The sequence below is a fragment of the Octodon degus genome, unplaced genomic scaffold (genome assembly GCF_000260255.1).
Source record: "Octodon degus isolate 3935 unplaced genomic scaffold, OctDeg1.0 scaffold00334, whole genome shotgun sequence".
Taxonomy (NCBI): domain Eukaryota; kingdom Metazoa; phylum Chordata; class Mammalia; order Rodentia; family Octodontidae; genus Octodon; species Octodon degus.
Window position 1 is genome coordinate 527,270 of NW_004524910.1, and position 14,543 is coordinate 541,812.

The 14,543-nt window shown below is 38.5% G+C and overlaps 1 pseudogene; it reads left to right on the forward strand.

The window, feature by feature from the left end:
* The first annotated feature begins 10,198 nt into the window (after nt 1-10,198).
* Nucleotides 10,199-10,914, forward strand: LOC101567761 (annotated as a pseudogene).
* Nucleotides 10,915-14,543: the final 3,629 nt, after the last annotated feature.

Consider the following 14,543-nt stretch of genomic DNA (forward strand, 5'->3'; position numbering starts at 1 on the left):
GATTCAGTCATTTCAGCAGTCATCAAGCATATACCCTATTCCTGTGAGCAATTAGACACTGGGAATACACAGAGGAAGACAATACAAGACCATCTTTGTGAGAATTTGAGGAATTCCAAAGGGTGAAATGAGTTGGATATCAGGAAATGTTCTGATTTCTTCAAGGGAACTGACATCCTCAGAGCAGGTTGACACAGTCTATCTCAAAATTTTGTGGATAGTAAAATTAAGGTTCAGGCTTCTGACCTATGAAGTCATTTTTTTATTGTGTTCTACCCCTACTTTTGTTGCTGTATCTTCCTGGCTTCTAGTGTTTATCTTTTTCTCTTGACTATTACTGGGTCCTTTTTCTCTGTATAGAATGCTGAGTATGAGTATAAATTTAATTTATTCACTTACTCAACAAATATGAACTGACTGTCCTATGTGTGCCATAATTTACTCTGGATGACAGAATATGACAGTAAGTAAAACAAAGTCCCTGTCCTAAAGAAATGTACTTTCTGGGACTGTTCATGGTGATGGATGCAAAATAGAAACAAGTATGTATCTATGTGATATACAGTAGTACTACGAAAAGACAGGTGAGCAAAAGCAGTACTGGATATTACTATCTTATGTATGTCCACAGGAGAGTCTTCTCCACTAAGATGAAACTTGAACAGAGATTGAAGAGTGAGAGTGATAGCCATGCGTATGTCTTGGGGAAAGAATTCCCCAGTAAAGGAAAATGTCAGTATTAAAGCTGCAGCAGAGTAAGTGGGGGAGGACTGGGACGAGGTCATACAAGCAGCAAGGGAAAGGGAAGCATGGAAAGTAGAGTCTTCTAAGCCATGATAATAACTTTGATTTTAATTTGAAAGTGGGCCCTTGAATTTTGTGTAGGGGAGTATCATAATTTTTCATATTTTTATTACATGATTTGGTATGTCCCTTGGAGAATAGAATTTCTGTGGAGGGAAATAAAGTGAGAAGCAGAAAGAACAGTTAGGAGTCTACCAGAATTACCTAATAGGCTGGGAAAGCATTGGTGGTAGCTTGGGCTAGCTTGGAATGGTACAGTCAGGAAAAAGCGATGTGGCTCAGAATATATTTTGAGAATATAAGTGAGAAGACGGGGCTTATCGTTACCCTTCTGAACACTTGAGAGGCCAGCTCATCCTGTCTCCTTTGAGAATCCCAGTACACAACCTGACACTGGTCTCTTTTACTGCTTCTGAGCATTTTCTAGTTTCCTGGAAGATAAATAGGTTTTTTTCTTCCTTAAGTTTAAATTGAACTCAGGCCCTTGCACTTGCCAGGGAAGCACTTATTCTACTGAACCATCTTCCCAGCCCCCACTTATTTTTCTTGATTAAAAAATAAATTTAGGGACTTCGGTGGCAATAAAATGAAAATGGACACATAAATGTGACTAAAAGATGAAAATTTGGGGGAAAGTGAACCCATCTTTCCATATCAAGTAAAGATGATGTTAGGGCAGGCAAGATAGCTTAGTGGATTAAAATGCCTGCTTAAGCAGACTCAGGGTCTGAGGGTTTGATCTCTGACCTGCCATGCCAGCCCCGTCCCTGGGGCACACTGAGATGGCAATTGAGACCAGGTGTGGTGGCACACACATGTAATCCCAGCACTTGGGAGGGTGAAAAACAGGAAGGATCACTACAAGTCCAGTCTGTGTAGTGAGACCCTGTAGACCCTGTACTAAATACTTAAAAAAAAAAAAAGTGCTTCAGAAGAAGTCTTTGCCACCATGTATACTGAGAAATGTAGTTCAGAAACTTGTTCTACTGGTAGTTTAATGACTTATTAGAAAAACTAAGCACTGATGCTTGTTCTGTTTTTCCTTTGATGAAGTTCCTATCATCCGCCCTACCACTGTTTTCTCCCTTTTACACTAATTGAAATCCAGGCCAGTGTCTTCGCAAAAAGAGCTGAGAGCAGTATTCCTACATCCCTGGGTCAGACTGAGGGAATGCAGCTTTACCTCGCTGTCGTGGCTGTTACACAGATACCGCCTATTCTCACACGTACGAACAGGAGCTGATTAGCGCTCTGGTGCCCTATTTAAGCTTTCTAGCTCCACAAAGAAGCTATTTTGAAAAGTGAAAAGATTACACTCTGATAATAGACCAGGGGCCTTACACATGTGGATGGCTCACAGAAGATTAAAAGAGTAGACTTAGAATAAATGTAGCCTCTATCAGGTGCGATGAGGGTGATTCACCCTCACACTGACTGTGGGTTCTTTGAAGGGAATTCACTACTCCCAGATCCTCCTTGATGCCTCTGTGAGCAAACACAATGGGCGAGTTGGGTAGGGGGCTAATATCCGACCCAACTGCTGTCTTCCAAGGAACCAATTAGACTGCCTCATAGTTGTTTCATGTTTCAGAGATCTTAGGTCCTAATTGGTTGGCTCCTCTCTGCCAACTTTGATCTCCTTTTGAGTATTCCTGTATGAGAACATTTTCCCCATGATCTGAAGAAGTGAATGAGTGATGGAATTCATGCTGCTTTTAATTTATTTTAAAGATGTCATAAATTGGAATTTTGTTAATTTCAGGCTAAGACTACTAGAAGTTGCATGAAAGGGGGCCTGTGGGATGATGGCATTTAGATTTAAGATTTAAAGAGGCCAAACTGTGAAAATGATCTCGGTCAACTGTTCTACCTGTGTGTTAAAGTGTTCATTTACTAAAAGAAATTTGATACAGTCTGAGGATATTGCGTTTATTGTTTTCTTTTTTTATTCTTTTGTGGTACCAGGGCTTGAACTCAGGAACTTAAGCTTGTCAACCAGGCGCTTATGCCACTGAGCTATTTCCCCAGCCCTACAATGTTTATTGTAACATTGGTTTCAGTTATTTTCTATCCACAAAACCAAATTACAAAAATAAAAACTAAACCAGTATATTCAAAAACATTTATTAGGGTGCCAGGGAGATGGCTCAGTAGGATAAGCGCTTGACTGGCAAATGCAAGGATCTGAGTTCAATCCCCAGTTCTGAAAAAAAACCCATTTATTAAATACATTGAAACTGTACTTCCAATTGGATTTGAAACTGTCTCATTGCTGTTTATCAATAAAACTTTGAAAAAAAAAATAAAATAAATAAATAAATAAATACATTGAATGTACAAGGGGAAATTAAAGTGTTTAAATAAAAAAAAAACCCTCATTACATTAAAAGATCCATTGCCAAGAGTAATTAGATAAATGTATTTGAAAGCAAGGAGGAGTTATTTTGAGTCCTTGGAGGAGGGTTAATGGCAATATGTCTTTTACTACAATAAGGTTTTAAATTTAAATAATTACTTTATTTTTTGAATATGCTTGGTGATCAAATGTGTATGGCAACTTCTGTCAAATAAAAACAATATTGTGTCTTCATCTACCTTATTTACTGAGTCTGGCACTGTGAAACTTCTGGCTTATTCCAGAGATTCAAATGATCATAGAAGTCAGTGTTTGAACCCATTCAGGACACGAAGGCTACCACAACAGCATAATTAAAGACATTCACAAAATGGGACCTCCAGAGCTGAATCCAGAAAGTGCTAAGAATGATGAAATAAGAAAGGAGAAAGGGAGAATATTTTGAAGAGAAAATGTATCTACACATTTTTTAAAATTTAATTTTTAGGGCTGGCCAAATAGCTCAGCAAATTAAAATGCCTGCAAGCAGGCATAGGGATCAGGGGTTCGATCCCCAGGGCCTGCTGTGCCAGCCCTGCTCCCAGGATGTGCTGAGAGGGCCATTGAGACTGGGTGTGGTGGTGTACTCATGTAATCCGAGCTTTTGGGAGGCTGTAAACAGGCAGATCACTATGAGTCTGATCTACTATTGAGACCCTGAACACCCTGTAGATCCTTCTCTAAAATACAGACAAAAATGAATAAAATTAAATTTTTAAAAAGTATTTACCATGTATCTTAATCATATCTTTGTATTATGTATCAAGAACTTTGCTTCACACTGAAGATATGATCATAGAAGATTAAGGAAGTCACTAGAACTTGGGTTTTAAATAAAGAAATGTGAAACTATATTCTCATTCTCAATCTTGATGGTAGAGGGGCAGGTCCATTATGTAATCTCAGGCGTCTGTGTCCTAGAAACTCTCAGATGTCTGTCAGGTCTAATTTTGACTCAAGCTTATGTGTTACAGGTAAAAATGAATTGTAGGGCAAGAGCCAGATTTATCACTTCAACTATTTCCTTGGATTTTATATTATCTGAGGTGACCCACAGATAATAACATTGTAGCATAGCCATGATATCTAAAGATGCCCCTGCTTTTGTAGTAGGAGGCCTCCCTTGTTTGGGTGGAGTTTGCTGTCTCCAGTCTGGTGCAGGCACTTGGATTCCTGCCTGAGGCTTGGTCCTTCAAAGTGAGACTGAATGCTACAAATTTTTGGGCTAGAGAATGAGGCATGATGGACTTTGCTGGCAAAATTTTGGCTTCAAGGGCTTAGCATCTGCTTGGTAGATCTGATTATCTGAAAGGGAGAATTTGAACTTTCAGGAAGGTTTCTGTATGTTTCTTTGAAGTAAATAGAACTTCCAAGAGATGTGTGATCCTTTCAGGAAGTGTCTCTAAACCTCCAAAGTGTCTTCACTGTCAATATTTATTACCACTGCTAGCTCAGCAGACTAAAGAACCTGCTGAGGCAAGCACAGGGACCCCAGTTCAATCCCTGGCACCACATGCTGCACCCAGGGTGGTCTCAGCTGGCCACAGAGTCTGAGAATAGTGGTATATACACCTGTAATCCCAGTGCTGGGAAGGCTGAAAACAGGAGGATCACTATGAGTCTGAGCTGTGAGACCCTGTAACAGCCAAATACATAAAAAAGATGTATTAGAACAAATCAGTGATAGTTGGTGTAAAATCAGTTGTTTTCATTACCAAAAAAGGGATTTGAGGTGATGAATATTAATTTAATTATTTCAGTCTGTCTTCATAAATCACATCATATAGTCAATTTACAATGAAAAAAGCAATTTAAAATCTAAGGGGGAAATGTCAGAAGTATGTGTCTCAGTTTCAGTCACGGTTAAGATGGAAGCCCACAGAGTGTAGCCCTCCCATCACTACCACTGTGATCCAGGTGAACAGCCCAGGAAGGCCTGGAGCACAGGCCCTCCCTTCATGGCTTCTGGCATCCAGATGGCCCCTACCATTCATGCTGGCATGACAGAGATGAACTGCCCTGAACAGATGAGCCAAACAGATACCAACATCTCCCTCTTAACCAGGAAGTTAGGATCTTAGGACAAACACACACCAAAATCCTTGTACACACAGAGGACATCCCTAAATAACCACACAGGAAGGCCTAGAGACCAGAGGGAATGCCAGGGATACAGTAGGGTCCTGTTCGGGGTAGCACAGAATGCACAGGTGAGACTAGTTGTGTGGAAAAGTTTGAAGCCATAATAATAGATGCCAGCAGGTGGTTAGATAGGTGAGCCAGTGTTGTGCTTGGGGACAAAGACATGGAACAGAAGAAAGGCGGGTGGTGCTTCCTCATTCTTTCTCTTTTTTTCTTTCTTTTTGTTTTGTCTTTTTTTGGTTTGTTTGTTTTCCAAACAGCTTAAAAGAGCTCCAGCTATAGAAAACTAATTGCTAACTTGGAGACCAAGTTCAGATAATCCCTCGCTTACTCCTTCATTCTTTCTCTTCTGCCCTCTTCTATAGTTACCTAATGCTTGCATGATCATACTTGGTCCTCCAACCTTGCTTTAATTTTCTTTTCAGTTATCTTTGTTTATCCACTATCCTAAACACTTTGTATAGAAGTTCCCAATTTTTATGACTGTTTCTGTTATATAATTGTACACTTTGTTCCTATGGTTTAAGGTACAAAAGGAATAGTTATCCTAGTTTATCAGTTTCTAAACTGTGCTTGGTATGATTATTGCTACTTTAGCTAGGATATCATATCTGTTGTAATCAGCTCTCCCATCTCTGACAATACTGGAAAGTTGTGGGGGGTAATAACCTCACCACCACCCAGCACCAAAGAACAAGGGAATGAGCAAAACAGATACCAACATCTCCCTCTTAATTAACCAAGAAGATAGGATCTTGGGACAGACACATACCACAAACCACACAGAAGACATCCCTAAAGAACCAACATTTCCTAGAGAGGCCTTGATACTAGTGATATATCTCTCTATTACAAAAACTCACAAGGATCAATGCAGACAACAAAAATGTTTTTTGCAATAGAAAATGGCAAGATGCAGTAGCAAAATGCAAGCTCAAGCTTCCTGCTCATGTAGAACAAGTCTAAGAGATATCAACATGGAGAAAATTAGAAGAGACACTTGTGAAGTTTCTAAAATGATAACAATCAAAGTGAGGAAACATCCATGAGGATGTAATGGAAATCAGATCACAATCTCTCAGGTTAAAAAAATTAAAGTAACAAAGTAAATGCTCAGCAAATGTACAGTATGGACAGATTTTTTTTAATAGTATTTTTGGTACAGAGTCTACAGGGTTTCACTGCAGAGACTGGACTTGTAGTGATCCTTCCTGTTTTTCTTCAGCCTCCCAAGCACTGGGGTAACAGGCCTGTGCCACAATGTCAAATCTCTTTCATTGTCTCAGTGCACCCCTGGGGTGGGGCCAGCACGGCAGGATAGGGGTTGAACTCCTGGCCCCTGTGTCTGCCTAGACAGGCACTTTAATCTGCTGAGCTATCTGACCGGCCCTCAGATTTTAAAAAATAGAGCATAATAGGAAAATAAAGGAAGTCATGAAAGATCAATATAGGAAACAAATAGGATGCATCAAATGTATTCAAACAGATATCCAGGAAATTTAAAATTCCACTGAAAGCTGGCAAAACTGCTTGAACAAAGCTGAAGATTGGCTTTCAGAACTTGAAGACAGAATTGTGTCCCACAATCATGAAAGATCTCTTAAAAATAATAAGGGACAAATAACAATTCAACAGCTGCAAGATGATGCAACAAAAACTAATATAAACTTGATAGGTATCAATGAAAAGTCAAGAGTCACAAAGGACATAAAAAGAATATCTGCAGAAGTAATAGCAGAAAATTTCCCAAACATGGGAACAGAATCTGACATACACTAAGTGAGGCATATAGAACTCCAAAAAAGAGCATTATGCAAATAAATCACCTAAAACTATGATAATATTGTAGCAGTTCATGACAACCAAACCAACCCTAACAAAGAATACTAAGTGATATTCTAGATATAGGTAAAAATGACTAGAATTCCAAGAATAACATCAGAAAGAAACCATGAGGGAGGCAAGCAATTAAACTGAGGGGAAAAGCAGGAAACTAACAGCAGGAAAATAATATGACAGAGCCAATATATATCAGTTATAACCATCAATGTAAAGGCCTCAATTCACCAATCAAAAGAAGCAGACTGACAGAGTGGATCAAGAAACAAAGTCCAACAATAGGCTGTATAGAAGAAACACATTTAAATAAAAAGGAAATTCATAGACTGAAAGTCAAAGGATAGAAAACAATGTTTTATGCAATTGGAACCCAGGGAAAAAGCAGGGGTTCTCTTTGCATACAATGTAAACTTCAAACCAAGAATGATAAAGATAAGATCACTACATGCTTCTTAGAGGAAAACTTCAAGAGGAAGAGAACAATCATAAATATGTATGCACTAAATATGGGAGCATCCAACTATAGAACACGAATGTTAGTAGACATGAAAACTAAAATGAGCAACAACACAGTCATAACAGGGTCCTTAGTATCCTACTGCCACAAAAAGATAAACTAGCCAAAAAAATTAGCAAAGAAATAACAGAACTGAATGAAACATGTGAACAAATGGGCTTAGTATATGTTTACAGACAGTTCCATACAACATCAGAATATACTTTCTTCTCAGCTGCACACAGGGTGTTTTCTAAAATAGACCATATACTAGTCCATAGGCCGTGCTTAAATAAATGCAAAGAAATGAAATTATTCCCTGGACATTATCTAACCATACTACAATGCAGTTGGAAATTAATGGGAAAAGAAACCATGAAAACTCCATAAACACATGGAAATTAAATATCCTCCTGAACAACCAATGGATCACAGATGAAATTAAAAAGAAATTAATATCTACAATCAAAAATGCAGATGCAACATACTAGAACCTATTGGATGCAATGAAAGCAGTCCTAAAAGTGAATTTTATAGCAGTGAATTTTCACATTAGGAAAACAGAATGAGCACAAATCAAATGTTGCACCTCAACTTTCTAGAAAAAAAAAAAAAGAGCAAGTCAAGTCCAATGCCCATAGAAAGAGAAAAATTATAAAGATCAGAGCAAAAATTAATGCAATTGAAACTAAAAAAGCAATATAAAGAATGAGTTGAAGTGTTAGCTCTTTGAAAGAATAATTCAAATTTATAAACTCAACCAACCTTATCAAAAAAAAAAAGGAAAGAAAAATCTCAAAATCTTGCGATGAAGAATGGAAAGGTGGAAATCACTACAGATTCTGTGCAAACTCAGGTTACCAATACCTCCTTTGAGAATCTTTACTCTTATAGAATGGACAATACAGAGAAATGGACAGATCTTAGATACACGTGAATTACAATGCTGAATCAATAGTTCTGAAGAACCCAATATCAGTTAATGAAATTAAAAATGTAATTAAAAAGTTACCAATAAGGAAAATCCCTGGTCCTGATGAATTCACAGCTGAATTCTAGTAGAAGTTTAGAAACATTTAATGCTAATACTCATCAAACTCTTTTTTGAAAGCAGTTGTCCTGCACTCATTTCTAGAGACAAGTATTACCCTGATACCAAAACCAAAGAAAGACCAATCCAAAAATAAGAACTATAGGCCAATGACCCTAAAGAACATACAGACAAAAATTCTCAATAAAAAAACTAGTCAAGAGAACACAGCTAACCATCAAGATTATACATCATGACCAAGTGGGATTCATCCCAGGAATGCAGAAATGATAGATTCCTGGGTATGAAAATTAATAAATATAATAAACCATGTCAACAGAATCAGAAAAATCAAATGATCATCTCAGTAGATGCAGCAAAAGCTTTTGACAAAGTAAAACAATCACGCTTGATGAAAATCCTATAGAAAATCAAAAGAGATGGACTTTACCTCACTCTTATGAAAATCATCTATGACAAACCAACAGCCAACATTGTATTAAGTGGATAAAAACTGAAAACTTTCACTCTAAAGTCAGGAACAAGACAAGGATATCAGCTGTCACCACTCCTATTGGATATAGTCCTAGAAACATTAGCCAGCGCAATTAGACAACAAAATGAAATAAAAGTAATAAGGATAGGAAAAGAAGTGAGATTACCATCATTCACAGATGACATGATACTCTACCTAAAAAACCCCAAAACTTCCTCCAAATGATGTCTAGTTTTAATAAGAAAACTCTGTAGCATAGATACAAAGTCAGCACTCAAAAATTATTAACATCCCTATATGCAAACAAAATCACTGAGAAATTAGGAAAACCACAACTTTCACAATAGCATCCTCCCAAAATGAAATATTTATGAATCAATCCAAAAAAGTAAAAGACCTCATATTGAAAATTACAATACTCTGAAAAAGGAGCTCAAGGAGAATTTCAGAAAATGTTCATGGATAGGAAGAACCAACATTTTGAAAATGGTCATACTCCCTTTCTTTTATTTATTTACTTATTACTATTTGTATTTTTTAGGGAAAAGTCTACAGGGTGTTCAGGGTCTCACTACTAAATCAGACTCATAGTGATCTGCCTGTTTACAGCCTCCCGAGAGCTGGGATTACAGGCGCGTACCACCACGCCCAGTCTCAATTGCTATCTCAGTGTGCCCCAAGGCAGGTCTATCACAGCAGGCCCAGGGATCAACCCCCCCCCCCCGGCCCCTGCGCCTTCTTCATACTCCCTTTCTAATGTTGGACTTTTGACTGTTAATATATAATATTAGTCAGTTCCTCCTCATTTAGGTTCATCTTTATCCACTTTTATTATTTTAAAGAGAAAAAATCAAAACAATGCAGAATCTCAAAACATGATAGGAAATGAACAATGGTTATTATACTGCATATTGTTATCTTCAAAGTAGTTGAAGGTCAGTCTCAGCCTCAGGCACTGGCTGCACAGTTGGAGGTGGTGGAGTGGAAGCTCCAGATATGGCTGCGATCCAAAAGAAGCTGACGATTGTCAGGATGGCATCGGTGGGAAGACCTGCCTTCTCATTGTCTTCATCAAGGATCAGTCTCCAGAGGTCTATGTCCCTATAGCCTTTGAGAGTTATATTGTGGACATAGAGGTGGATGGGAAGCAGATGGAGCTGGCTGTGGGACACTGTGGGGCAGGAAGACTATGACTGTCTGCAGCCTCTCTTCTACTTGGGCACTGGTGTCATCCTTACATGCTTCTACATTGACAGCCCAGACAACCTGGAAAACATTTCAGGGAAATGAACCTGGGAGGTGAAACACTCTGCCCTAATGTTCCCATCATCCTGGTGGGGAATAAGAAGGACCTGAGGCAAGAGGAGCACACCAGGAGACAGCTGGTCAAGATGAAATAGGATCCTATTTGTTCTGAGGAAGGCTGGGACTTAGCAAATTGAATCAGTACTTTTGGTTACCTGGGGTGCTCAGCCAAGACTAATGAGGGGATTTGGGAAGTATTTGAGATGGCCACTGGGGTTAGTCTCCAGATCCACAAGAATAAGCACCAGAGGGGCTCTGAGACCCCCCTCACTTCCTTGATTTGCCCCCTTCCTACACACAGGTTTCTCCCCCTTCCAAATTACACCCTTAGGACTCATGCTGAAGGCACTCTTTTCAGCTCCCTCCTGCCCAGGACTGCATCGAGTCTCCCAGCCCAGATGTGGTGATGGGCTCTCCCTTCTTTCATCCCTTAGGGAGCCAGGCCTGTGCCCTGTTCTTCCTGAGCAGAGGCCATGCTGCCTTGATCCAGGGGTAGGGCTCCTGCTCCCTTGGCCTTTCCGAGAACAGTCATACACCAGCACTTTATACACTTCTGCCTCCCAGGAGCAGGTCTAGGGTAGGGGCTGTTGTGATTTCACTTGGCTGGGGGCATGAATAAAAGTTTTAGGTTCTAAAATAAGAGCTGCTGGGTTAGTAGATGCGGGCATGCAGAATTGATCAAACAATATAAGAACTTACTGTTCCTTTCAGTGAGCTAATAGAAATTAGTAGTACAATTATTTTAGCTCTCTTGTACATATGTAAATTTTTGCTCTTCTTTTGTTTTTTTCTCATCCCATTTATGCTTGCTTTTAAGTAGTTCCTTTTCCATTCACTGTAATTATTTACTCTTTTAGTTGATTTTGTTATCTTTATAACTTTTCTCTAATCTCTGGACCACTGTAATACAGGTTAGAATTATTTACTTACTGCGGAAAGTTTTGTACACTGAGACTATGGCCAGGAGAAGAGTACTAGTATACTGGCCAAGAGCCTGGTCCTAAATTCCATTGCAAACCCTAGTTGAGCAGTGTTGGAATTCTTGAAGAATTCTCACATAGGCTAATTAACCTATGTATTTCTCATAAAAGAAGCTGAAATGCTACTTCAGCCCCTTCCCCTTATTTTGACACACAAATCTTGGATTTAATATCTCTGTAAAAGAGAGACATGTAATTGGTGGAAAAAAAACAGAATGGAAAACAAGTGAAATAGAGTTTGATTCTTACTACTTTTAACCATTTCAGGCTCAGGTCTATCTCCAGAATTTTGATTTAGTAGGTCCAAAGTGAAGCCCAAGGATTACTGATTGATTAATTTGTGTGATGTGTGTGTGTGTGTGTGTGTGTGTGTGTGTGTGTGTGTTTCTGAGGATCAAATCCATGCCCTGTGCATGTTAGGAAAACACTCTACTACTGAACAATATCTGCAACCCATACTTCACATTTTGAAGTAGTTATCAGCTTATGTTACTGTTCCTGGTCTAGGAATTACAGTTGGAGAAGCACTGCCCTAAGGTATAGTTTACATAGAAAAAAAACCCTGAATAAATGCCTTATTATTTCTTATTTACCAGTTATCTTAATTCTTTCCTAGAAACTTCAAAAGATGACCATTGATTTTTATTTTAATAACATTGGAAACTAAACTCAATTAAAAAGAAACTTTTGGGAGGCAAGCCAAATAGCTCAGCAGACTAAAGACCCTGTTTATGTAGACACAAGGACCAAGGTTTGATCCCCGGCGTGCAGTGCTGGCCCTGTCCCTGGAGCACACAGAGACAGTGATTGAGACTGGGTGTGGTGGTGCACACCTGTAATCCCAATGCTTGGGAAGCTGAAAACAGGGGGATCACTATGAATCCAATCTGTGTAATGAGATCCTATAGACCCTGTACTAAATAGATTAAAAAACAAAACAAACAAAACCCCCAACTGATACATGTTTATTCCACACATATTTTAGGTGGTCAAATTTTAGGTTCATGTTTGAGAACCTCCTCATAGTGGTCCCTGTGTTTTATGAGTCTTATCCCAATAGTCTTTGAAAGCTTTTTCAAAGGTAACAACAAAATTCTCCAGCCCCATGTTACAAATTTTATACTCTAAACCTGAATCGAACCATTTGTGCAAAGATTCATGGTTTTCTTTAATGTGACTCTATTAAATTTTTGCTAGGTTTGTCTGACATGAAATATGTTCTTGGGGCCAGGGAGATGGCTCAGTAGAATAAGTACTTGCCTGGCAAGTGCAAGGGCCTAAGTTCAACCCCCAATTTCGAAAAAAAAAAAAAAAATTTGTTGCTGCATGAAAGTAGAGGTAGCATGAAGAAGCAGATCAATAACCCTATCGTTTAAAAGCAATTACTGATAACATTTTAATGTTTGTTTTCAAATCTTTCACAAAAAATTCTACACAGTTTAAAGATGCTATGTATATAAATTAATGTTTTTCATTTTAATTTACAAAGACCTATTCATAAAACTTTCCTAATTCTTTTTAAAAAACTCATTTAATGTCATTTTATTAGTAGCATTATATCTCACTATAGAGGCTTCTTTTAAATTCCTTAATCATTCTTCAAGTATCAGACCATTGGCTTATTCTAAATTATACTTAAAAGAATAACTATGTGATTAAATCTTTGACCCCTTTTAAAATTATTTCCTTAGAACCTATTCCAAAAGTATAATTTATAGGTCAGGGATCATGAAAATATTTAAAGTTCTGGAAATCTATTACTAGATTGCTATCCAGAAAACATACTGTGCTCTTGTCAGCATTGAAAATCCTCATTTTAAAATATGTGCTAGTTTGTTGGGTAAAATAGTGCTATCCTTGCTTTTATCTGCATTTTTATTCTAAATATATTACTGTTTGATCTATTGTGCTAGCACAAATCTTTCATGATTTGCCTTTCACTTTGGGATTAGCTTTTAATAGAACCCTTCCATGTTCATCTGCCAGTATCTCATTTTGAAATTTGTTGTGGATTTATAATGGCTACATATGTCACATAAGTAAAGGCAAGTTTATACTCAATTTGTAAAATTATAAATCTGAGTGTAGAGAACACATATATATTTTTTTTCTTTTTGTATTTGAAGGGAAGCATCTACAGGTATTCAAGGTCTCACTACTAGATCAGACTCATAGTGATCCATCTTTTTACAGTTTCCTAAGAGCTGGGATTACAGGCATGTGACACCACGCCCAGTCTTAATTGCAGTCTCAGAGCACCCCAGGGGTGGGGCCGGCATGGCAGGCCTGGGGATCGAACCCTTAGGCCCTGCTCCTGCTTCCAGGCACTTTAATCCACTGAGCTGTTTGGCTAGCCCTGAGAACACATATATTTCATACAGCAAGAAATAATAGCATAGAAGAGATTAACCACAGTACCATGTAATCACCATGGCAGTGAGCACTTGGCCTCACACTGCAGTCCTGCTGTGCTGTGATAGGTTCTCCTTTCCCAGCTGTTTGTTCATCTGTAAGGAGCACTTGAATCTTTCCTATCTGGCAGAAGTAATATTTAAAGAGTCAGGATAGTTACTGCTTAGAACTAGGTGTGAGTTAGCCATTCACATGAGCTCAAACCTTAAAAAGAAATCTCACCACAAGAGCCCTATGATAGGATTAGAAATAACAAAGCTTCCTCTAGCAACTGTGCAAAAGTATCAGTGCTCCCTAACAGAATAAAGAGGCAGAGATGTGATAATAGAAGGGAAGAACGTGGTCATCTTCATACAGGAATGTGCTGTGGGAAGAGTAAGCTCAGAACTCGGGGAGTTTATGCCATAAAAGCATACTTTATCCTATACAAAAATGGTGCCCTGGTAGCATTTCCTCCTGTGGATTCTCTCTTCCTCAGCTTCCCCCTTTCTTCTATAGTTCTCTCTCAAATTGCACAGTCCAGTTCCATTTTTCCACCCTCCTTCTCTGCTCGGAAAACCACCATTATTCCTCAGGATTAAGATTTTCATCCTTTGCCTTCTGCAAGCTCCAGTGGTGTCTCAACTTTCTTCTGTGTGCTCATT